Source organism: Chlorocebus sabaeus, chromosome 8 (assembly GCF_047675955.1).
Source record: "Chlorocebus sabaeus isolate Y175 chromosome 8, mChlSab1.0.hap1, whole genome shotgun sequence".
Taxonomy (NCBI): domain Eukaryota; kingdom Metazoa; phylum Chordata; class Mammalia; order Primates; family Cercopithecidae; genus Chlorocebus; species Chlorocebus sabaeus.
The window spans coordinates 23,171,618-23,197,457 of NC_132911.1; the positions used below are offsets into that span (position 1 = coordinate 23,171,618).

Consider the following 25,840-nt stretch of genomic DNA (forward strand, 5'->3'; position numbering starts at 1 on the left):
CCCATTTGCCCCAAGCTTGGATCTTCTCCGATACTCTCTAGGAAGGAGTTACATTTGCTTCTGGTATTTTGTTCTGTGACGTTCCTGCTTCACTTTCTCTGACCATGCAATCTCATTTTAAAAATTTTCCAGCACCGTCATTGTTCTGATCTTTCAAAAATATATTTTCTGACCTTTCAGTAGGGACTTGGGAGGGAGGAGGGTTATGACTGAGAGAACTCTTTCTGGCATAATGATGCATCTTGAGGGTTTGAAGTGCGGGGGCCAGAGGAACACAAGGTTGAGATATTACTTTCCCTGGCACCTTCTCTGCCAGGTTGCCCACACCTTTGTGAATAGCTCCTTTACTAAACTCTCACACTACCCATTTTGAGAGTGCTTCTTGCAGGGCCCCTGACTGATATGAACCCCATTTATAAGACAAAGAATAATTGACAGCTGTCAACATTTGTAAGATTTTTGGTTCATGTGGTTTTCTTAAAGTCCAGCTTATATACAGTATTACCCAGACTATAGAGAGTGTGGAGAAAAATTTTACTTTTGTCTGGCTACTATGAGCTAGAGGTTAGGCAGTGTATTAGTCAGCATTCTCCAGAGAAACAGAACCAATAGGATCTTTATAGACACATAGATATTGGCCGGTTGTGGTGGCTTATGCCTGTAATCCCAGCACTTTGGAAGGCCAAGGCAGGTGGATCACTTGAGGTCAGGAGTTGGAGACCAGCCTGGTGAACATGGCAAAACCCCCGTCTCTACTAAAAATGCAAAAATTAGCTGGACATGGAGGCGTGTACCTGTAGTCTCAGTTACTTGGAAGGCTGAGGCAGGAGAATTGCTTGAATCCAGGAGGCGGAGTTTGCAGTGAGCCAAGATCATGCCACTGCACTCCAACCTGGGTGACAGAGAGAGACTCTGTCTCAAAAAAAAAATCTATCTATATATTATCTATCTATCTATCTATCTGTCTATCTATCTATCTATCTATCTTTATATGAAGGACTGGTTCAAGCAATTGTGGAGGCTGAGAAGTCTCTTGATATGCCATCCGTCTACAAGCTGGCAGCCCAGGAAAACCAGTGGCATTGTTCCAATTCAAGCTCAAAGGCCTTAGAGTCAGGGGAGCCAATAGGGTCAATTCCATTCTGAGTCTGAAGGTCCACGTAACCAGCAATGTTGATGTTGGAGGGCAGGAGAAGGTGGATGTCCCAGCTCAAAAAGACACAGCAAATTCCTTCTGCCTCTGCCTTTTTGTTCAATCCTTGACACATTGGTAAGGGTGGATCTTCTTAACTCAGTCTATTGATTCAAATGCTAATCTCTTCCATAAACATTGTCAGGGACACACCCAGAAATAATGTTTTACCACCTATCTGGACATGCCATGGCCCAGTTGAGTTAATATATGAAATTCACCATCACAGGGAGATTCAAAGTCATTCATTCACACATTCACTCTGCTAAGCCCTTACTTGGCTCCTGTCACATCATAAACTCTGGTTAGACCACAAGGAATATATAAAAGAAGGAGTGTATGGGATCTCTGCCCACAATGTGTTACAAGCTGTTGATGAAAGCAAGACACTCACAAAAGAAAGAAACACAAGGTAATATAGGAGATGTGATTATAAAAATGGTTTATTAAAAGAAATTCTAGCACACAAAAGCTCAAAGAGTCACCAAGTATGGTTTTCATATTGGCAGATAAGGTCCCAGAAGTTAAGTGACTAGTCTGGGGTTGGAATCAGAGCTGATACCTTGAGCCCAAGTCTTCCATCGTGTTCTTCCAGCTGCCACCTCTCTATCCTACACTGACTACCTCCCCTTTAACAAATATTCTGTTTACATTGGTGGCGTCATATTCCATGAAGTTAATCTAAGGCAGGATTATGGCTAACTGAAACTTTTAACAAGTACACAATAACTTGTATATATGTGAATTATGGTAGTTTATATGTAATTTTAAAATATTGCAGCCACAGTTACTTTATAATCACAGGTGTGATGTCCAGTGTAATTAGGGTGGATCAAGAACCAAAGAGAGGGAAAGGTTTGGTCTTCTGACAGCCAGGGGAATCCCTCACCATAACTCTTGCATGGGGCAACCCTTTTTCTGGCATTATATTCAGGCATTACTGGTGGTTATGTATATTGGTGTGACCTCTAAGAAGTGCAACCACTCTTGTTGTATGGATGCATCATCAAGGAGATCCTGTTCCCCATGGGAGCTTCAGAAATATACGTGTCTTTTAGAGCAAGAGGGCAGAAGCAAGAAGGACCAACGCCCTCCTGAAGGTCCCAGTCACTGCTGACTTGCCAGTCTCCCTTGTGGTAGGATTTCTAATTAGACTCCACAGCCCTTCTCTGATCTTCAGAGAACTCCTGTTATTTCGTGGTAGAATTTCCAATGACTCTTGGCCTTTCAGACATTAACAACCCTAAACACTGACATCCAGGAAGAAAGTGGTGTTTGGAGATCCTACATGGCTCCAACTGTGACTGGTACCAGCTGAGCTGATGGTGCAGCTCTTGGAGGACACCCTCTATCCCTGTGCCCCTGCGTACACGTGGAGACAACTTCTGTCATCCACTAACACCTCGACAGGACACCTCAGGGCTTCACTCGTGGGATCTGATAGCAGATATTTATGCAGATAAAAGTACAGCAGATTCCTTCTGCCTCTGCCTTTTTGTTCAATCCTTGACACGTTGGTGCCAAGGATAAAAGCAGAAATACTTCTGCTCCCTAACTGAGGAGAGATAGACACAGATATAAAAATATTTATGTGTGACTATTTCCATTTTCCTTGATATGAAACACCATATTTAAAAATGTGATCATAACTTTGTAATCAAGGATATAATAAATAAGATAAAAGTGAAAAACACAACTAAATATGATTTATCACAGGAGTGTTGGAATTGTTTAACATTAAAAGATTCTCCAGTGAAATTGACCATAGTAGCATATGGAAAAGACAAAAGAACATATAATTATTTTTATAGATTCTGATCAAACCTTTGGCATAAAAGTTGATATCATACATGATGAAAGCAAACACAAAATCAAAAGAGTTTTTTCCCAATTATGAATAAAAAGTAATCTGATAAAATATTTTAAACAAAATGTCAAAGCAAACCTCATAATGAATGGCCAAAGAGTAAAAATATTTCTGTATAATTGGAAACAAGGATATCCCCAGTTGCTACTTTTATTCATCATTTTACTGAAGGTCCTACCAACTTAATGAGATAAAGAGTATAAATAAAGGTAATATAGGCTGGGAAGGAAAAAATAAAATTGTCAACGCAGACAGTACGACTATACACAAAACATCCCAGTGACTCCCACAAACTGTTAGAAAGAATAATAATTATTGAATGTTTTGTCAATTGCCCCCAAATACACAGCATTCTGTACACCAGCAACACAGAAGTAGAAAAATGCAACTTGAAAAAAGATACCATTTTGAAGCATAACAAAAAACAATAAGGTACCTGGGAGTAAATTGAACAAAAGATACTTAAAAATCTTATGAAGAAAAGGGTAAAATATTCTGGAAGGAAATAAGTAAAATGCAAGTAAATTAAGTAAAAATGGCAATCCTCCCCTAAACAAATCCCCAAATGCAGTGTAATTTCCTTTTTATTTTATCTTATGTTTTTATTTCCACAGGTTTTTGAGACTAGGTGGTATTTGGCTACATAAGTTCTTTAGTGGTGATTTATGAGATTTTGGTCCATGCATCACCCGAGCAGTATACACTGAACCCAATTGGTAGTCTTTTATCCCTCACCTGCTTCCCATCCTTTCCCCCCGAGTCCCCAAAGTCCATTTTATCGTTCTTATGCCTTTGCATCCTCGTAGCTTAGCTCCCGCTTATGAGTGAGAACATACAATGTTTGGTTTTCCATTCCTGAGTTACTTCACTTGGAATAATAGTCTCCAAGCTCATCCAGGTGTCTGTGAATACCATTAATTCATTCCTTTTTATGGCTGAGTAGTATTTCATCATATATATATATATTATATATATATCACAGTTTCTTTATCCACTCGTTGATTGATGGGCATTTGGGTTTGCTCCACATTTTTGCGATTGTGAATTGTGCTGCTATAAACATGGGTGTGCAATGAAATGTTTTCGTATAATGACTTCTCATCCTCTGGGTAGACACCCAGGAGTGGGATTGCTGGATCAAATGGCAGTTCTACTTTTAGTTCTTTAAGGAATCTCCACACTGTTTTCCATAGTGATTGTACTAGTTTATATTCCCACCAGCAGTGTAGAAGTGTTCCCTTTTCACCACATCCACACCAACATCTATTATTTTTTTATTATGGCCATTCTTGCAGGAGTAAGGTGGTATCCCATTGTGGTTTTGATTGGCATCCAAATGCAATGTAATTGCAATCAAAGGTTTTATTGAGGGTTGTATGGCATATTCCTAACAGAGAAGGTAAATTCCTAGCTCCCAGGATCTGTGAATGTGACCTTATTTGGACATAGAGTCTTCACAGATGTAATTAAGTTAAGATGAGATTATATTAGATCTCACCCTAATCTTTATAGGAAGGCCATATGAAGAGAGACACACACAAGGAAGAAGGCTGGGTGATGTTGGCTGTGTGAGGACGGACACAGAGATTGGAGTGATACAGTTACAAGCCAAAGAACTCCAACCATTGCTAGAAACCACCAGAAGCTCAGGGAGAAGCATGGAACAGATTCCTTGCTCCCGGTCCCCAGAAGGAACCAACCTGCTGATACACCCTTTCGGACTTCTGGCCACCAGAAGTCTGAAAGAACAAATTTCTGTATTTTAAAAAAAGTTTATAATAAGACTAGACTTATTCAATTCCGTAGTAAAAGTTTTGATTATAAGTAGCCAACAGTATAAAAAGTACAATATAGTTCTGTAGATTTCTAATATATTAATACAAAGTGCATGACTGCATATAGTACATCCCACAGGCGAAGAGAGGTGGAAGGGGAAGAAGAAGACCGTGGCTAAGGTCTAGTAATAAACAAATAAATACAGGAGTAGAGATGATCCATAGTATAGTATATTCTACCACTAATACTGCAGCCAACATATACAAAAAAATTTTTCAAAATAACTCAGGAGGATGATAATGGCTGGACTTTTGTAATTTGCCTCAAAGACTAGGGGAGAGCTGACCCAGCTCACTGTATAGTCTGTGCATATGGTGGCTTGTAGCATGTAAGTTTTTCCCAAAAGAAGGAAATATAGAATGTTTAGATTCAGAACTGTAAAACTACAAGGTGCCCATACAAGGTGGCTCACTCCTTATTGTTATACTATCCGATATTTAAAATGCAGTTTAAAAAATAAGCACTGAGTCTTGTTACTACAAGGCAGGCAAGTGCTTCTCCCTCATTATGAAAAGACTGAACTGGTGATACTTTTTCCTGAACATTCAGAAAAGAGGCAGTAAGAGTGCTTTGGTTTGGGTTCGAGTGAGAGGCTTTTCCTGAGGCTTTTAGGATTGAAGAGCTCTAAGTTCAGGTTATCTCAATATTCAGAAAGCCTGAATAAAAGGAACCAAACCAAAACCAACCCACTTAACATGAACACAAACCTCTTTTCTGTTAGTAAAATGTGCTTTTAATACAGAGTGAAAGAAAATAAAAACCTAATAGGCTGGAACAAGTCAAACACTCACTCTACACAGATAAAAGCCTTCACAAAGGTCAACTGAAGTAATCCAGAGCTGAAACTGAATTGTGCAGACTTTCAATGAAGTCATCAAAGTCATGTAACACAAGCAAAAGTCGATTATTTACCAACTCAGCAAGCCCTCTAAGAAATGTGCCCCAGGTAGCATTAACCTTTGTTTTGTGCCATCCTGAAGACTTGCACATTGTATTTTTCGGATAGTTTAACATTTTTAATAGGGTGTGTTCTCTACCATGTGGTAATGCTTTGGCCCTATTCCTGCAGGGTCTCACCTGTCTTGCCATTTCCCCAAGAGAAGCTTGGATTCTGCTTTAGAAGTTTCACGTACACTAAAATCTTTATCAAATGTTAATATGAAGGGAGATAGCACAGGATGCAACGTATAGCATCAAGTTACCTGTCTATATATTGAGAAATTACTTTCTCCTCCAAGGTATTTGCAACAGAAAGCTCAGTCTGTCCTGCTTGATAATCAGTAGTACAGGTTGAATCATCAGAACCTAGGCAAGACCTTAATATTTCAAAATTATAAATAGCTACCTCTAGGGGCAAGTCCATGTTACTGAGTTATGACAAATTTATTATCATAAGGGAAAACAAGTGTAGTCAGCCATCTTAAAAAATGCCCCAACCACTGGTTCTCAATACAGAAAGATTAAAAACTACAGTTTATCATAAACAAATTCCATCTTTGTCCCCTGAAACTCCCCTAGTTTCATTCATTAGAAGGGGATTAAAAAAAAAAAAGAGTGAAAGAGTACTTTACAGCAGCATTCAGCTTTCCTATGAAATAGCGTCTTAAATATTATATACAACTCTTTTTTTAGTGAGCTAGACACTGGCTTCAAAGTTGGTGGGACTGAGGGAAAATCAACCCATTGAAAACTATTCTAGACGTTGTCTTTTGGCAGAATAGCAGGTATCCAAGTTAAAATAGGACGGTCAGTTTGTTGCTTTGTGGTCTTTTCAAAATTTAGATTTTTTTTTTTGTTCCCCTTTTACATGAAAACCTCAGTCTCCACTCCTGAGTGGGGATGGGCAGAGGCTCTGGCCCCTGCTCCTCTGGCTTCTGGCTTCTCAGCAGATGCTTTTTTCTTTTTTCCTTTTTTTTGGAGACAGGGTCTCACTCTGTCACCCAGGCTGGAGTGAGTGAGGTGGCATAATCTCAGCTCACTGCAACCTCTGCCTCCCGGGTTCAAGTGATTCTCCTGCCTCAGCCTCCTGAGTAGCTGGGATTACAGGTGCACCACTACGCCCGGCTAATTTTTGTATTTTTAGAAGAGACAGAGTTTCACCATGTTGATCAGGCTGGTCTCGAACTCCTGACCTTAGGCAATCTGCCCACCTTGGCCACTCAAAGTGCTGGGATTACGGGCTTGAGACACAGTGCCTGGCCCAGCTTCTTTCTTATGACTGCAGCAAGGCTTGAAGAGATGTGTGTAGATGAGGACTTTCCCAAAACAGTCTTTATAGATGACCCCACAACGTCTCTTCTGTCTTTTCCAGTATGTGAGCTCTAAAAAGGAAAAAACCTGGCATTCTGTTAGAACCAGAAACCACCTCTCTATCTGAGCTGTCATCTAACTGGTTACTGTTACAAGGAGATTGAGCTGGGGACGCATTTGAGGTGGTATTGTGAGCATCAGAATTATGACGTTCAAATTTCTTCTGCAGTTTACTGATCTGGATGCTTTTTATCCTGTTCCCAGATAGAGTTTTCACTGTCTTTGGTTTCAATGCGCTCTTTATACTGGGTCCAGGCCTTGTAACTACCACATGACTCTAGGTTTTTTTTTTTTTAATTTTTTTTATTATTTATCCTGCTGGCACCTTCTTCCATCATTTTACAAGCAGGACACAGGCATTTGCAGATGTCTCCTGAACAAGTCTCATAATCCAAAACGGCTCTGGAAGTCCTTTTCATAGCATTTACTGTCAGTGAATCAAGAACTGGAGGACTTAGCTCTGCAGATACAGCAGCCCCCTATATGCTGGTACATCTTTGGCTTATGAAAACCAAACATCTTTTCTTCTGGGCAATAGTCTTCCAAAAGCAGCTGTTCCACGAGCCATAACGTCCCCAAGGTGAGGAGTGCACACTGGGCCAGCCCCGCCTCAAGCACCCCCTCCTCCTCAACTGCCTTGTCTAGCCAAATTTCTGTAGTTTTTAAGCCACACAGTTTGCGACGCTTTGTTGCAGCCATTCTAGGAAACTAGTACAGGTTTCAAACTTGACAAGCTGATTATAAATCCTATTGAAGAATAAAAGACTAAAAATAAACAAGAAGGAGGAAATGGAGGAGAACTTGCTCTATCAAATATCAAGACTTGCTGTAAAGCTATGGTTATTGGAACAGTTTTGATATTGACACACGGTTTCTAGGACAAATGACCTAAACACAGGTCATTTGTCCACTTACTCATAAGTGGACACTTGAAATATGACAGACGAGACATCGAAATGAATGGAAAAGGATGAATTAGTCAATAATAGTGTTGAAACATTGGTTGTAAGTGGATCTATAAAATCAGATCCTTATATCCTACACAAAAGGAAACTATAAATGAATTAAATACTTAAATGTGAAAAGCAAACTCTAAACCATGTAGGAGAAAATAGAGAAAATCTTTAACTTCAGGTAGATCAAAACAGAAAAGATTCGACTATAAACAAAAAACAAAATGCCTTTAGTAAATTTTGTACATGCAAAAAGAAAAAAGATTTGACTCTAATGGCAAAAAGAATAAATTAGGTTATATTAAAATTTAAATGTCTTCAACAAAGGACATCATAAATAAAGTGCAAAGAAAGAAAATCCACTGATCAGGAGAAGAAATTTGTAATCCATATTCCTAGGATCCACAGAGAATGACTAAAAATAGAAAAGGCAAAGCAAAAAAGTCTAATAGAAAAATAGACAAATGACATGAAGAGGCATGACATGAAGAGGAATCCCTGATGGCTAATACATTTATAAAATTATTCTCAACCTCACAACAATCTGGAATAAGAAAATTAGAATAACAGTGAGAACGATTTTATTCCTGTAAGATTGGGAAAATGAAAGTCTAATTACACAAAGTGTTAGGGAAGGTATATGGAAAAAGGAACTTTCATCCTTTGCTGGTGGGTGGGTGAACTGAAAGAACCACTTTGGAGAAGAATTTGGCAACACCTAATACAGTTGAATAATGAGCATCCTCTCGGACTCAGCACTTCCATTTCTTGGTATGTATCTCAAGAAACTCATAAATGTGCACATATGCAAGGATGACCATCCCTTTTGTAGGGGAATGAATATGCAACATGATGGGATTCTACTGGGTAGTTAAAAATTACTGAAGTGGATCTCTTTATTTACAGATACATATTAAAAACATAATACTGAATGAGGAAAAAAGAAGTTGCGAAGGTAGATGAACAGTGTGATTTCACTGGAAATTCACCTGGGGCTGGATGGTCTAGGATGGCTCATTCCCAGATCTAGTGGTTGCTGCTGGCTGTTGGCTGGCTGATCCGTAGGGTCTCACTGGAACAACTCATCTCCGCTCCATTTGGTCTCTCATCCTCTAGATCAGGATGGAGTATCAGGGAAGCTTTCCAAGGTAGTGGGAGTAGAGGCTATTGAGGCTTAGGCTTGAAAGTCACCTAGTGTCACCTCTGCCACATTCTCTTGGTCAAAGCAAGTCACAAGAGTCTTCCAGATTCAAGAGATGGAGAAATAGTCGTCACCTCTTCATGGCACGAGCAGTAAAACCACATTGCAAAGAGTCCTGCATAGAGGGATGAGAAAAAAAAGTTGTGGTCATTTTTTTGCAATCTCCCTCAATTTACAAAACAGAACTCCTAAACTTCACCCTAAAAATGTGTTGTCCCCGTTCATCCCCATCTAAATTGATGGGATTTTGAGCTTTCTGGTGGCTCAAGTGAAAAACTTTGGATTTGTTCTTAATTTTTCTCTTTCTTTCAAATCCCACACCCTACCTATTATGAGATAATGTTCACACTGTATCAGAAATATATCCAGTGTCCTACCACCTCTAACTACTCCCACTGCTATGGGTTTGATGGGAGCCACCATAAACTCTCACTTGGATGATTGAAATAGCTCCCTAATTGCTTTTCTTACTTCCACCCTTGCAAAATCCCTTTGAGAAAAATATTCAGTTGGGTGTGGTGACTCATGCCTGTAATCCCAGCTACCTGGGAGGTGAAGGTGGGAAGATTGCTTGAGCCAAGGAGTTCAAGACCAACCTGGGCAACACAGCAAGACCCCATCTCAAAAAAAAAAAAAAAAAAAAAAAAAGAAAGAAAGAAAAGAAAAGAAAAGAAAAAATTCAATTATGTTCCTTGCAGTAGGTTGAAACATGTCCCTGTCTCCCAGATATCCACATCCTAATCCCTGGAACCTGTGAATATGTTGCTTATATGGCAAAAGGGACTTCGCAGATGGGGAGTGTATCTAAGTAGACCCACAAGGGCCCATATAAGAGGCAAGCAGTAGACAGATGCTGAGAGAGAGGACAACTTCATGACAAAAGCAGAGAGAGGCTTGAAGATACAACATAGCTGGTTTTAAAGATGGAGGAAGGGGACTGGGCATGGTGGTTCACACCTGTAATACCAGCACTTTGGGAGGCCAAGGTGGGTGGATCACCTGAGGTCAGGAGTTCGAGACCAGCCTGGCCAACATGGTGAAACCCCATCTCTACTAAAAATATCAAAAATTAGCCAGGCATAGTGGCAAGCACCTGTAATCCCAGCTACTCAGGAGGCTGAGGCAGGAGAATCGCTTGAACCCGGGAGGCGGAGGTTGCAGTGAGCCAAGATTGCGCCATTACACTCCAGCCTGGGCAACAAGAGTGAAACTCTGTCTCAAAAAAAAAAAAAAAAAAAAAAAAAAAAAAAGAAAAAGGAAAAAGAAAAAAGAAAAGCAAAATGAAAAAAGATGGAGGAAGGAACCCTGAGACAAGGCATGAGGACTGACTCGAGAAGGTGGAAAAGGCAAGAAAGCAGATTCTCCCCTGCAGCCTCCAGAGAGACTGATTTTGAACATCTGACCTCTAGAACTATTAGATAATAAATCCAAATTTCTTAGAACCACTGTGGTAATTTGTTGCAGCAGCAATGGGAAATTTATATATCATTCTTTTGCTCAAAATCCATACATAATCTGTAGTCCCACTTCTCCTCCTCCTCCCCCTTCTTCTCCCCCTCCATCCAGTACCGCCCTGAGCACATGTTCTAGTCTTTCCCCTCTTTGCTCACTTGACCTCAACCACACAAGCTTCCTAGCTGTTCTTTATACTACAAGATGTCTTCCGGTCATAGAGCCTTTGCTTGGCTCTAACTTTTTACCTAGGTTACTCGCCTCCCAGATACTTTCTTGGTAAAACTGCCCATTGCACCCTACCATTCTCATTTACCTGGCTCAATATTTTCTTTCTTTTTTTTTTATAGCACTTATCATATTTTAACATGTTATATGGCTTGCTTACTGTTACGTTTATTGTTTATGGTTTGTGATGATATGCCACTGCCCTCCAGCTGGCAGGTAAGCAGGGAAGGATTTCACTGGTTTCATTCACCGGTGTATCCTAAGCCCCTAGAACAGTGCCGGAGCCATAGTAGTGACTCAATATATATTTGTTGAATGAATGCTTATTTTTTTAATTGCCGTAACTTAACATAAACTAGATGCACAATAATATATAGATATAAAAATCAATACAATAAGTACTGTGTCCACTAACTAGTTTACTAAAAAAATAACATAACTATCACCTTTGAAGACCTCTGTGTACCTCCCTCAATTATATCCTGTTTTCTTGCTACTCAGAGAGGAACCTTGATCATTTCTTTGCTTTTCTTCAGTTTTACCAAATATGTTAGCATTACTAAACAATATAATATTCAGATTTATGTTTATTTGGTATATACGTAGTATATATGTACATTTGTGTATATGTACATCATTACATGATACTATAGGCATTCTTTTTAGATTTGCTTTTCTTTTTTAACATTAATTTCTCTCTTTTATTATTATTTTTATTCTATTGTGGTAAGAACACTTGATGTGAGATGTGCCCTCTTAACAGATTTTTAAAGTATGCAATACAGTTTGGTTAACTATTGGTCCAATAGCGTACAGTGGAGCTCAGAACGTATTTATCTTGCATAACTGAAACTTCATACCTATTGATTAGCAACTCCTTATTTCTTCGTCCTGCCTACCCTCAGCAACTATAATTCTATTCTTGACTTGCTTAATATTATGTTCCCCAAAATTCAACCTTGTTGTGGCATGTAACTGTAATTGAACTGCTTCTCTGCAATGAAGTATTTTATTATAAGAAAGTCACATATAATAATATTTTAATTAATAACATTGTTGAGGGAGACGTGTTATTTCTGCTTTGCTGCTCTGACAGATGGCTCCTATGCCGTTCTTTCCTATGCGTCCCTGGGTTATGTCAGCATGAGTTTCTCCAGGGTATAGCCCTAGGAGTGAAACTGCTGAGCCATATAGTTTGAACATCTTTAACTTTACCAATAATGCCACGTTGTTTTCCAAAGTAACTGTACCAGTTTACCCACCTTTCAGCGTTCTGGTTGTTCATATCTTTGTAGAAACTTGATGCTGACTTACATTTTTGCTTGTCTTGTGGGTGAGAAATCTCTGTCGTCAAAGTTTAAATGTTCATTTCTCTGATTACTAATGAAATTAAGATGATCTTTTCTCTTATGTTTATTGACTACTTGGCTTTTCTCTTCCTTGAACTACCTGCTTGTGTCTTTTGCCCATTTTTATTTTGTATCATGTATGCTTTTTTTTTACGTTGTAGGAATTTCTTAAGTATTCTTGATATATATGTTGAAAGTATCTTGGCTTGGTTTGTGGTTTGCCTTTTAATGATTTTTTGTAATTAATTAGAGTTTTAAATTTTAATGTAGTCTTTTATAGTTTGTAGTTTTTCTTTCTTGTGTAAGAAATCCTTTCCCACCTCAAGATAATAAATATATTAGCCTATATGAACCTCTGAAAGTTATAGTTTTGCCCTTCACATTTGAGTTTTTAATCTACCTGGAATTGAGTTTTGTGAATTGTGTGCAATAGGGGTACAATTTCAGTTTTTCTGTATGGATATCCAATTTTCTGTCCAGTCCCCATTGATCTGCAGGGCCAGTTCTGATATAAATCAAGTTTTCATTGTTCTGTTCTCTTTGTCGATTTATTTATCCACTGCCTTAAATATTATAGCTCTATATTAATTCTTGACATCTAAGAATTAGGAGTAGAGGTAACTGCTTCTACTTTGTTCTTCTTCAAGAGTTTGCTGGCTATTATTGGTTCTTTGCTCATCTATTGATGTTTTAGAATCATTTCATTAAATTTGAAGATGGCTAGCACTTTTGTAAGATTAACTCTTTCTCCCACAAGTGTAGTATATCTCTCTACTAATGGAGGCCTTCTTTATTATCTATCAATAATACTTTTATATTTTTCTTTACAAAAGAATGGACATCTTTTGTAGATTTATTCATAGGTATATCTTTATATTTTTTAGGCTATGGTAAATGTTATCTCTTTTAAAAAATTATATCTCCTATCTGTTTGCTGCTGATATGTAGAGCTATAGTTATTTTCTACTCAAAGATTTGGGTTGTATAACTGATTTATTAATTGGACTTTATTTTTTAGAGCAGTTTTAGGCTCATAGCAAAATTAAGCAGACGATACAGAGAGTTCCTTTCTACCCCTGTCCCCACACAGGCACAGCCTCTGCCACTGTCAACATCCCCAACCAGAATGGTCCCTTTGTCAAAGTCAATGAACCTACATCAACACATTATTACCACCCAAAATCCATAGTTTATGTTAGAGTTTACTCTTGGTGTTGCACATTCTATAGGTTGGACAAATATATATTGATATGTGTTCATTATTATAGCATCATATAGAGTAGTTTCACTGCCCTAAAAATCCCCTGGGCTTCCCCTGTTTGTTCCTCCCTCCCTATATGCCCTGGCAATCAGATTTTTTATTTTTTTTTACTGTCTGCCTCCACGTGTGCCTTTTTGAGAATGTCATATAATTGGAATTATACAATATGTAGCCATTTCAGATTGGCTTCTTTTACTCGGTAAGATGCACCTAAGGTTTCTCCATGTCTTTTCATGGCTTGTTAGCTCATTTATTTCCAGCACTGAATAATATTCCATTGTCTGGATGCACCACAGTGTATTTATCCATTCACTTACTGAAGAGCATCTTGGTTGCTTTTACATTTAGACAATTATAAATAAAGTTGCTATAAGCATTCACATGCAGGTTTTTGTGTGGATGGGTGTAATTGAGTTTTGAACGCTGACTTAGTAACCAACAACATTACTAAATTCTCCATAATTCTAATGATTTATCTGTGCATTAGGGTTTTCTACATATATAAGCATATTGTCTATGGAAAACATGTTTTTTATAATGCAGTTTGAAAAATTTAAAATTTTAACTGAAGGATTTATTCCTTTTGTATTTATTGAAATTACTAATACATTTGAATTTAAATCTACTATATTATTTTGTGCTTTCTATGTCTTACATTTTTTGTTCTTTTATATTTTAAATGTATCCCCCTCTATATTAGTTCTCTTTCTCTCTCTCTCACTCTCTGTCTCCCCACCCCTTCATTATTTGGAAGCTGTATACTATTTCCGTTTTTTTTTTTTAGGTAATACCCTATAAAACTAAGATGTATAATATAACTTGCAAAGTCTAAAGTTAATCAGTATTTGCCATCCTCCACATCAATATAAGAGCCTTAGAACGTTCATTCATTTAACTTCAATCCTGACTAGTAAGTCATTATTGTCTTTATTTTACTATTTTGTTTAAAGCCCACTGACATCATTATTACTGTCTTAATCAGTGGTATGATTTACCCACATGATTGCATTCTTTATGCATCATTCTTTTTGCATCTCAAAATTTCTATTTGGGATTTCTTTCTGCCTGAATTACACCCTTTAGAATTATTTTTATGAAGAAAGTGTTGTATTCCCCTTAGCATATTAAAGGTAGTCATTCATTGGCTTTGCACTCCTATTTTTGTTGAGAAATCAGCTGTCAACTTTATTTGAAGGCAATCTGCTTTCCACTTTATTCTTTTTCTGGCTGCTTTTATAATCTTCTCTTTGTCTTTGGTTTCTGCAGTTCGCTCATGTTGTACTTGGGTGTAGATTTCTTTTTATTTTTTCTGATTCTTTTTTATCCTGAATTATTTGGACTAGGGCCTTTGTATAAGTTCTGAAAAATTCTTAGACTTTATTCCTTCAGATACTGTCTCTCTCTCATTATCTCTGTCCTCTTCTCTTTGAACTCTGATGATACATCTGTTAAATCTTCACACTTCTTCCTCCATGTCTTTTGATCTCTCTTTTGTATTGTCCATCCCTTTGACTCCTTGTGTTGTATTTGGATAATTTTTAAGATCTAAGTTAAATCTAACTTAGATCTTCAGTTGCTTTCAATATGTTGTAATCTGATTTATTAAATTTTAATTTTAAGTCATGACATTTTTATTTCTTGAAGTTGTAGTTGGTTCCTTTTCAACTCTCACAATTGGTTCAGATCTGATTTAGCTGTGTGTTGTGTGTGCTTGATGTCACTCACGATTCCTTATTTTCTTGTGTGTTTTGTAATTTTGATTGTCATATTGATTGTCATGAGCTCAGTTCATTCTTTGGAATTTTATCTTGGAGAATTTCTACACTACAAATTAAAGTTGCCCAGTTTTCCTTCTTGAAGGATTCCCCTTTGACTTGGATTTCAGAAGTTTATCGTTAGAACTTTATTCCTTTGGCATAAATCAAATGACTTTGTGTTGAGTTAAATACCTGGTAGAGCTCATGTATAGAATCATTATCAGTCATTTATATGTTAAAGTAAATGAGTGCCTTTTTCTATGGGAGAGTTTTGTCAAAGGGGTTATAAAGGAAGAAGCGGGGATATAAAGAATCTGAAATCTTCCTCCCCTTAAATAAATTGGATCAAAAGCCTGAACGTGAGTAAGTTCAGGAGAAAAGACAAAAAGGGCAGATAAAAAAAGGCAAATTTTCCCCACCTCACAATTTTGTTAGGCTTGGCTTGGATTTTGCCCAAGACACTTTTCTTATTGACTTTTAGGCCATACTGTGCTGCCTGAGTTTACTCACAGAAGACGAACAAGGTTTCAAGCAGAAATCACAAGCCCAGTTCATCAGTAAAGCCAATCTGGGAGACTGGGAAAGAGCATCTAGGGATTTGGGAGGGAGGTGTTCGGTTCAAAAATACATGAGGCTATATTGGGTAAGTAAGCAAGTTTGCTCAGGAAGTGTCTAAGAGAGTGGATAAACAGAGGGGATCAAGATGACCTCGATATGATAGGTTCAACCCTCGGGCTTGGGCATGTGTTCTTAGCAAAAGAAGTTTTGCTGGCGCTCAGCTAGGAGGGAGGCACTTGCCAGGTGTTGGAGGGCTTGGCCCTCTTCCCACCCTCCCCATCTTCTCTGGCCTTGGCAGTCTCCCACAGCCTTGATAGTTACCAGTGAGCCAGCTCATCTCATCTGCCATGCAGGGGAATGTTGTATGGCATACATGTTGAATGTCTTCAGACTATGAGCTTGGACTCAGAGAAATTGGTCTCTAACCCCACCTCCATCATTTGCTCATCCACCGAGTGACTTCGGGAAAATTATATTAATAAAAACTCTCTCTTGGGTACAATGATTGGGCATGCTATTCGGGTGACAGGTACATGAAAAGCCCAGACTCCACCAGACTATTCATATATGTAGCCAAAACCACTTATACACCTAAAGCTATTGAAATAAAAAAGTTAAAAATAATAAATACAATAAAATGGTTTTTTTTGTTCTATTTGTTTTTATTTCCCTCACAAGAAAAATAATGGACTAAATCTTTATTTGCTTTACATTTTTAATAGAAAAGTAATTAACAAATTGGTCTTTCTTACCTATATTTACTCTTATCACAATCAGACGAGCTTATTGTATTTGTTTAGCTAACTTTGTACTTTAATTAGAGACTATTAAATCATTAATAATATTTTGAATTATAAAAGTCTGTGAAACCAGGAAGCTAAGTTTAATCCACACATTCAGTGGAAACATCTCTGGCTAAGATAATAAAGCATAATTAATTATTTTTATTTTTGAACTTTTACTTTCAGGGGCACATGGCGGATTGCTACATAGGTAAACTCGTGTCATGGGGGTTTGTTGTGCAGATTATTTCATCATCCAGATATTAAGCCTAGTACCCATGAGTTATTTTTCCTGATCCTCTCCCTCCTCCCACCTTCCACTCTCTGATAGGCCCCAATGTGTGTTGTTCCCTTCTATGTGTCCATGTGATAAAATGCTTAAAAAATAAATAAATAAATAAAAACTCTCTAGGACTCAGTGTTTATATCTATAAAAACATGAGTCATAATGGTTCTAGGGTACTCTGTCTACCTAGTGGGGCTGTGAGGACAACTCAGGTGACTCTTTTAAAGTGCTAAACACAATGCTTAGAACATAGACTGTGCCTTGTAAACATTAATTAGATTATTGTACTTGGTTTCTCTGCGGCCTTATCTACTCCCATGCCTCTAGGCACAGGACACCAAGATCTTTAACTGTGGCTCCAGCTTTCCTCCAGAAGACTAGAATCCTCTATCTCTGCACTGGACTTCTAGGACATTCGAATGCCACTTTCAACTCAGTAGATCCCCAATCAAACTTCCAAATCTTCCCAACTTCTTATTTCTGGAGAAATCCTGGTGCTACTTTCGAGTCTAGAGGCTTTTGCCTTGTTGCCTACATCCAGTGAGTTACTAAATTCTCTTAGTTTTTCATTTTTTACTGTCCCATGCCAGATCATTGCAATAGCTCCCCACTCACAGACTTCCTCTCAGTGAGTCCTTTCCCTCCTGCCTTTTTCTTTTTAAGATAGAGTCTCGCTCTGTCACCCAGGCTGGAGTGCAGTGGCACAATCTTGGCTCACTGCAACCTCACCCTCCCAAGTTCAAGCGATTCTCCTGCCTCAGCCTCCCTAGGAGCTGGGATAACAGGCTTGCACCATCATACCCAGCTAATTTTTTGTATTTTTAGTAGAGACAGGCTTTCCCCATGTTGGCCAGGCTGGTCTGACCTCAGGCAATCCACCCACCTTGGCCTCCCAAAGTGCTGGGATTACAGGTATGAGCCACCACACCCCACCCTTTTCCCTTTTAACCATCTCTAATCCAGCCCCAAATAGCTATTTGAAGACTTTCCTAATTACTCCAACTTCAAGAGATTTGTGTTTCTTTTAAACCCCTGTAGTGCTGATTTTCTGCCCCCGCCCCCCAATTTAGTATTCCACTTTATCTTTTAGTTATCTTTTGTAAATGTGTGGTTTGGTTTCCAAATAAGCTGTGAACAGGAACTGAGTCTTAGGCTTGTTATATCTCCCCCAGTACCTAGATCTCTGGTGAACATATACTAGTTGCTCAGTAAATATGTATTGGTTGATTGAATGTGAATCCATCCCATCAGGGTTTGCTGCCTTTCTTGAGACTGTGTGAGAGGGCTGTGTTCTGAGTTTAGGGACCGTGCATAAAGCTCTGCTCGGCCTGCAGGTGTGGGTAATGAGTCAGTTTCTTTTTCATTAGGGCATTACTCTCAACGCAGAATTTTCTATATTTAAGCCCCAATTTTCTGTATTAAAGGTCTCACCTTACCACTTAGCCTTTGACAATGGTCGTCATATGCAGTGCCTCAGCACAGATTTGTTTACTATCCCTGGACCTTTAGGGCTCTGGATAGTGGAGCTGAGCATCCTGGAAACAGCACATTGGAAACATCAATCAAATACTGGTCTTTTGACTTCATGACCAATCACGCTCTTCTCTTCTCTTCTCTTCTCTTCTCTTCTCTTCTCTTCTCTTCTCTTCTCTTCTCTTCTCTTCTCTTCTCTTCTCTCCTCTCTTCTCTTCTCTTCTCTTCTCTTCTCCTCCCGTCTCCTCCTCTCCTCTCTCTCTCCCTCCCTCCCTCCCTCCCTCCCTCCCTCCCTCCCTCCCTTCCTTCCTTCCTTCCTTCCTTCCTTCCTTCCTCTCTTTCTCTCTTTCTCTCTTTCTTTTTCTTTTTGTGGGTGACTTTGGGTAATTTACTTGACGTCTATGTCTGTAAAATTTAAATTAAAATGTCTATAGGGAAACAGCAGTCAGCCCAATCTTATTTATGTGCTGGGCAGTTGTGGATATTGGATATGGGGGAAAAAAGGAAGGAGAAAGGAGTTTGGGGGATGTGGGAAGCAGACTCCCAAGTGAGCAAATTTGTAAGTCAGTATATGCATGGCCTACTGGCACCCCTGTACTTTAGTGTGTTAGAAGAAAGTCAAGAAGATGGCAATGAATTACAAACATCTGATCTTCCGTTGACGTTTTTCGTGAATGTTAGATAGTGTGACTTTCTTTTCTTTTCTTTTTCTTTTGAGACAGAGTCAAAAAGACAACTCTTGTTGTCCAGGCTGGAGTGCAATGGCACAATCTTGGCTCACTGCAACTTTTGCCTCCCAGGTTCAAGCAATTCTCCTGCCTCAGCCTCCTGAGTAGCTGGGATTACAGGCATGTGCCACCATGCCCGGCTAATTTTTCTATTTTAGTAGAGATGGGGTTTCACCATGGTGGCCAGGCTGGTCTCGAACTCCTGACCTCAGGTGATCTGCCCACCTCGGCCTCCCAAAGTGCTGGGATTACAGGCATGAGCCACCGCACCTGGCCGATAGTGTGACTTTGAGTTTCCAGATGGAGGTGGGACTCCTTCAGATGATGAGTCTGCTCTGGTAGGTCTTCCAGGAACCACAGATAGGTCCCATTCTCATTCTCTTCCATAGAAAACGAAGTACTCAGAGGAAGGTGTGTCCCCAAAGAAATAATAAGAGCAGTTTTTATTGCAGTTTATGTGTTCTAAGTCGCAGTTCCAGCCAGTTGCATATGATTCAGTATCATCTCTCATTGTGAGCTTGTTTTCGTTCTATTTGAAGTCCTCCTCTCCTGTGTTTCTTTGAAAAGGGGTTTATGTGAACAGGGCTATGCTTTCAATGCCCTAGGTCTGCCATGCAAATAAGACACTTCCATCTCAGTGTGTTCACCTAGAGAAAGATTTTATTAGGTAAACAAAGCAGTAAGTCACCTTTACATCAGAATAAATACAAAGACATCCAGCTTTTTGTCCTTTTCTCCTCCTTTGCCAAAGGAAACGACCCACTCACCTCACCGAATTGTTCCTCATGTGGGTTCATGGGACACAAAATGTTTTTAGCAGGAGATGAGGCATTTGCTTGACAAGAACATTTCTGAGCTGAGGCTTCTTGTTTTAACTTTGTCAAACAGCAGGCAGCATTTCACTGACTATACATCTGAGTTAATTTACAGACATGCTCCTAAGGAAGGAAAAACTGAATCAGTACCCTTGTCCTGACACAGAGAGGTGGCCGCTGAATTGAGAAAGTCACCACCAGGAGAAAAAGAAAAAAAAAAGATCTCAGGTTTCAATGGGACAATAAACTTGTAACCACCTGAATATATCAATGAGGTAAAGTTAATGGTCTGTCTTTTCTTACTTTTACAGATACCTCTTGAGCTGTGTGTTTTGATTATGTTTCTCCCTTTAAACTTACCTGGAAGCTCATTGAACCTGGATTCCCTTAAATAAAAACACTGTGGAGGTGAAGGATCAGAGAGCAACGGGACATGATTTGCTTCTGACCCTTGGAGTCTCTTAGAACAGGCTTGGGCCCTGGGGACACACAGGGCAGGCTGGGATGGGAAAGACAGAAAAGAAAGCAAATGTCTGCTCTGGCTCCCTGCTCCTTCCATTAAGAAGAGGGCCGATGGGGAAAATGGAGTCTCTTCCGAATGTAGGCGGCTGACATAGAAGACTGATGTGAAGATGTCTTGTCTGATTGTCTCTGAAGTGAGTCTCTGAGTCACAAGAACAGTGGTCTAAGAGAAAAAGAAAGTGTTGGAAAACAGTGGGCCTAGAGAGGAGCTGTATAATCATCTATTGTTCTTCCCCTCAATTCCAGCAGTTGGCTGCCCCGTCAAGCTGACCTGGCAGTAAGGGGCAGGGGGAATGTTGTGTCTGTGGAATGCCACTCAAAGCCTGACCAACTTCTCACAAAGGTGACAGAACTCCAAAGAACACCCATAATTTCCAATAGCCAAGCCACTGGCAAGAAAAAAAAAGGTTGCTGGTTTATCCTGGTTGCTTTTCTCACTAAATGTTGCCTCTTTTTTGTTTCAAAAGTACAAACATGAGCACTTCTTTCTTCCTTATAGCCTGCAAAGGGATGGTGTCATTGAGAAGAGATTACTGTTTGGAGCAGGGTCAGGAGACCTTTTCTGGAAAGGGTTAGACATTAAGTATTTTAGGCTATGCAGGTCATATAGTCTCCTGCCACTACAGTCTGAAAGCCATGCCTGTGGCTGTGCTCCAATAAAATTTTGTTATTTGAACGACACATATATTTTATGTGTCATGAAATAATATATTTCTTTTGCCTTTTTTTTCCCTGCCTTTAAAAAATATCAAAACCATTCTTAGCTCACAAGTCATCCAGGTGGCAGGCTGGATTTGCCCTGTGGCACAGAGTTTCTTGACCTCTCTGGTCTAGGGTAAAGAAAGTCAAAATGAGTAAGAAACACACTTTTGAAGTCAACTGTTTTGAGGTATAGTTTGCATACAATAAAATGTACTCATTTAAAATATACTGTTTAGTAAATATTGACAAGTAATGCAGTCATGTAACCACCTCCACAATAAAAATGGAGAGCATTTCCATCACCCCAGAAAGCTCCCTTGTGCCTCTTCTCAATCAATCTCACCTCCACCGCAGCCAAGGACAAGAATGGCCTGATTTCTGCCACTTAACAGGCCATACCCTCTTTTCTAGACCCTGATAGAATTACATAGCATGTCCTCTGTTGTGTCTGGCTTCTTTTGCCTACCATGATTTTCTAGATTCGTCTATGTTGCTACATGAATCAACAGTTCGTTTCTTTTTCGTGCCGAATACTCTTCCATTGTGTGAATATACCACAATTTATTTATCCATTTACCTCCTGATGGACTTCTATTTTTTTTCTGTTACAAACAAAACTTCTAATGACCTTTCATACACAAATCTTTATGTGAACATGGTTTTCCTATATCTCAAGTAAATGCCTAAGAATGGAATTGCTGCATCATATGTAAGCGTATATTTAACTTCATAAGAAACTGTGAGATTTTCCACAGTGGTTGTACCACTGCTGGTGAGTGCTTGTGCATTCTTACCAGCAGTGTCTGAGAGTTCTGCTTACTCCTCGTCCTCACTAACACTAGTGGATATGTGGTGGCATCTTACTACACTTTCAATTTGTTTTTCTCAGATAACTAGCTGTATTGGACATCTTTCCAGGAACTTACTAGCCATTTGTACATCTTCTATCTATTGGCATCTTTTGCCGATTTTTAATTGGGTTATTTTTCTCCTATTGAGTTATGAGTTCTCTGTGTATTTTGTATATAAGTTTTTTGGTTAGATAGGTGTATTGCAAATATCATCTCCCAGTCTGTAGTTAGGCTTCTCAATTTCTTAATACGGTGTTTTGATGAGCAGGTGTTTTAAATGTGATAAAGACCAATTCATCAATTTTGTTTTTCATGGCTCATGGAAAAAGACTCTTTCAACTTTTAAAACTTCATGGACCCTCATGTGATGGTGGGTATTAATTCTGTATCTAAGTTTGAGAAAATTACATAACACAAAAGCCACTGTTAACGTTTCTTAACAGGTTTTTTGAGATATAATTCACACGCCATACACACATGTGAAATAAAATAAATAAAAACATCGTGGAGGTGAAGGATCAGAGAGCAACGGGATATGATTTGCTTCTGACCCTTGGATTCTCTTGGAACAGGCTTGGGCCCTGGGGATGCACAGGGCAGACTGGGATGGGGAAGAGGGAAAAGAAAGCAAATCTCTGCTCTGGCTCCCTGCTCCTTTTGTTAAGACGAGAGCTGATGGGGGTCACCTATTTAAAGTGTAGAATCCAGTGGTGTTCAGTGTAATCAGAGAGCCATGTAACAATCACTGTCGTCAACTCTAAAACATTTTATTTACCTCAAAAAGAAACCCTGTACCCTTTAGCTATCACTCCTCTCTTTCCATTCTCCCCACTGCCCCGGACTTATGCAAACAGTGATTTACTTTCTGTCTCTATGGGTTACCCTATTCTGACATTTCATGTAGATGAAATTGTGGTCTTTTGTGACTGGTCTCCTTCAATTCACATAATCATTTTAAGGTTTATCCATGTTGTAGCTTTCATGAATACTTCATTTCTTATTTATAGCTGAATAATAGTCTGTTGATGGATATATCACATTTTGTTTATCCATTCGTCAGTTGACAAACATTTGAGTTCTTTCCACTTTTTGTTATTATGAAAAATCCTGCTACAAACATCTGGGTACAAACTTTTGTACAGACATATGTTTTCACTTCTCTTGGATATTTGCCTAGGAGTGAAATTGCCAGTTCATATGGTAACTGTATGTATACTTGTTTGAGAAACTGTCAGACTGCTTTCCACAGAGGCTGCATCATTTCGTGTTTAATATAAAATCAGAGGGTTTTCTGATTTCTCTATATCCACATCGAGACATATTCTCTGACTTTTTGATTCTGGCCATCCTAATGGAGATAAAGTAGCATCTTAATGTGAATTTGATTTGCTTTTCCCTGATACTATACAATCTTTCTTGGAGAAATGTCTATGTAGGTTCTTTGGTGATTTTTTTTTTTTTTTTTTTTTTTTTTTGAGGCGGAGTCTTGCTCTGTCGCCCAGGCTGGAGTGCAGTGGCACTATCTTGGCTCACTGCAAGCTCCGCCTCCTGGGTTCACGCCATTCTCCTGCCTCAGCCTCCCGAGTAGCTGGGACTACAGGCGCCTGCCACTACGCCCGGCTAATTTTTTTGTATTTTTAGTAGAGATGGGGTTTCACCGTGTTAGCCAGGATGGTCTCGATCTCCTGACCTCGTGATCCACCCACCTCGGCCTCCCAAAGTGCTGGGATTACAGGCTTGAGCCACCGCGCCCGGCCGGTTCTTTGGTGATTTTAAAACTTATGTTGTCTTTTTATTATTGATTTAGGAGAGTACTTAAAATATTCTGGAAAAAAGTCCCTTATCAGATTTATGATTTGCCAATATATTCTCCTGTTTTGTGTGTTGTCTTTTCACTTTCTTGATGAAGTCCTTTGACACACAGGAGCTTTACGTTTTTATTGTGTCCAGTGTATTTATTATAGATACATAGTAGTTGTACATTTTCTGCTTATGCTTTTGGCATCATATCCAAGAATCCTTTATTAGTGTGAGGTCATGAAGACTTAGCCTTATATTTTCTCCTAAGAGTTCTAAGAGTTTTATAGTTTTAGTTTTTATGTTTAAGTCTTTGTCCTATTTTAAGTTACTCTTTATATGGTGTGAGGTAGAGGACCAACTCTACTCTTTTGCACATGACTATCCCGTTGTCCTGGCATCATTTGTTGAAAAGGCTATTCTTTCCCCCATTGAGTAGTCTTGATGCTCTTGTAAAAAAAATCAGTTGACTAGAGAGATATGAAGTTACTTCTGTACTCTCAATGATATGCAATTGATTTATATGTCTATTTTTGTGACAGCACCACACTATCTTGATGTCAATTGCTTTGCAGTGAGTTTTAGAATCCGAAAGTGTGAGTCCTCCTACTTTGTTCCTTCTCTTTGAAGATTGTTTCAGCTATTTATGGTCCCTTATAATTCCATATGAATTTTAGAGTCAGCTTGTGAATTTCTCCAAAGACATCAGCTAGGATTTTGATAGAAATTGTGTTGAATCTGTAGATCAATTTAGAAAGTATCAACATCTTAACATGTTAAGTCTTCCATTCCATGAACATGGGATGTTTTCCCATTTGCTTCCCATTGCATGTATATGGAAATACAATTGATTTTTGTATATTAGTCTTGTATCCCACAAACTTGCTAAACTTGTTTAGTACTTCTAATACGTTTTAGTGGATTATTTGGGGTTTTCTATTTATAAGATCATGTCATCTGCAAATAGAGGTAATTATATTTTTTTTCCAACTTAGATGACTTTTACTGCTTTTTCTGGTCTAATTACTCTAAAACTTCCCAGAGCAACACTGAATGGAAGTGCCAAGAGTAGACATCCTTGTCTCTTCCTAATAATAGGGGGAAGACATCCAGTCTTTCACCATTAAGTATAATGTTACCTGTGGGTTTTTCATATATGCCCTTTAATGGATTGAGGATGTTTCCTTCTAGTCCTATTTATTTTTTGTATGTGTTTTTTTTTTTTAAATCATAAAAGGGTGTAGAATTTTGTCAAATGCTTTTTCTGTATCTATTGAAATGATCATGTAATTTTTGGGTTTTGCTAAATTTTTAATAACTTTGTGTTATTAATTACAACGACACATACTCAAGAGACTATTTGTCATTAATTCAGACTGCTTGATTCACAATGGAGTTCTTGGTTATTTGAAAAAGATACTGTAAACCTCAAGTGTCTATAATCTCAAGTTCAGAACCATTGGTCTGGCAACTTGCTATCTACATAATAAGTGGAGTGTTCGCTACTTTACTCTGTGAAATGGGTTCTAGTGTAATAGAATCCTAGCATTAGGAGTGGCTTGATTGTGTAAGTAGTCTGGTCTTCTGCCCAATGTGAGAGTCTCCTCCACGGTATCTCCAATAGGTGGTCATCAGCTTGGAATCCACTCAGGAATTAAAGTAGGCCTTTTGGAAAAGGTGCAGGGGCACTGTGTTATAAAGTTCCAGTATCATTTTTTACAAAAACACAGACTGGATTTTCTGTATTTATTTATTTACTAGACTAAGGGTCAGGAAACCAGGGTTTCAGTGCTGGTTTCAATCCTGACTTGTTATGTAAACCTAGCCAAGTTTCTGCTCCACTGATCCTTAATTTCCTTCTCTGTTAAATGGCAACAATAATAATAACAATGCCTTTTACATTTTTATAAAATAAAAACA

General features: G+C 38.7%; 1 pseudogene; it reads right to left on the bottom strand.

Annotated features, from left to right (window-relative positions):
• Window positions 1–6,656: 6,656 nt before the first annotated feature.
• Window positions 6,657–7,724, bottom strand: LOC103215484 (SIN3-HDAC complex-associated factor-like; annotated as a pseudogene).
• Between the last annotated feature and the right edge of the window lie 18,116 nt (window positions 7,725–25,840).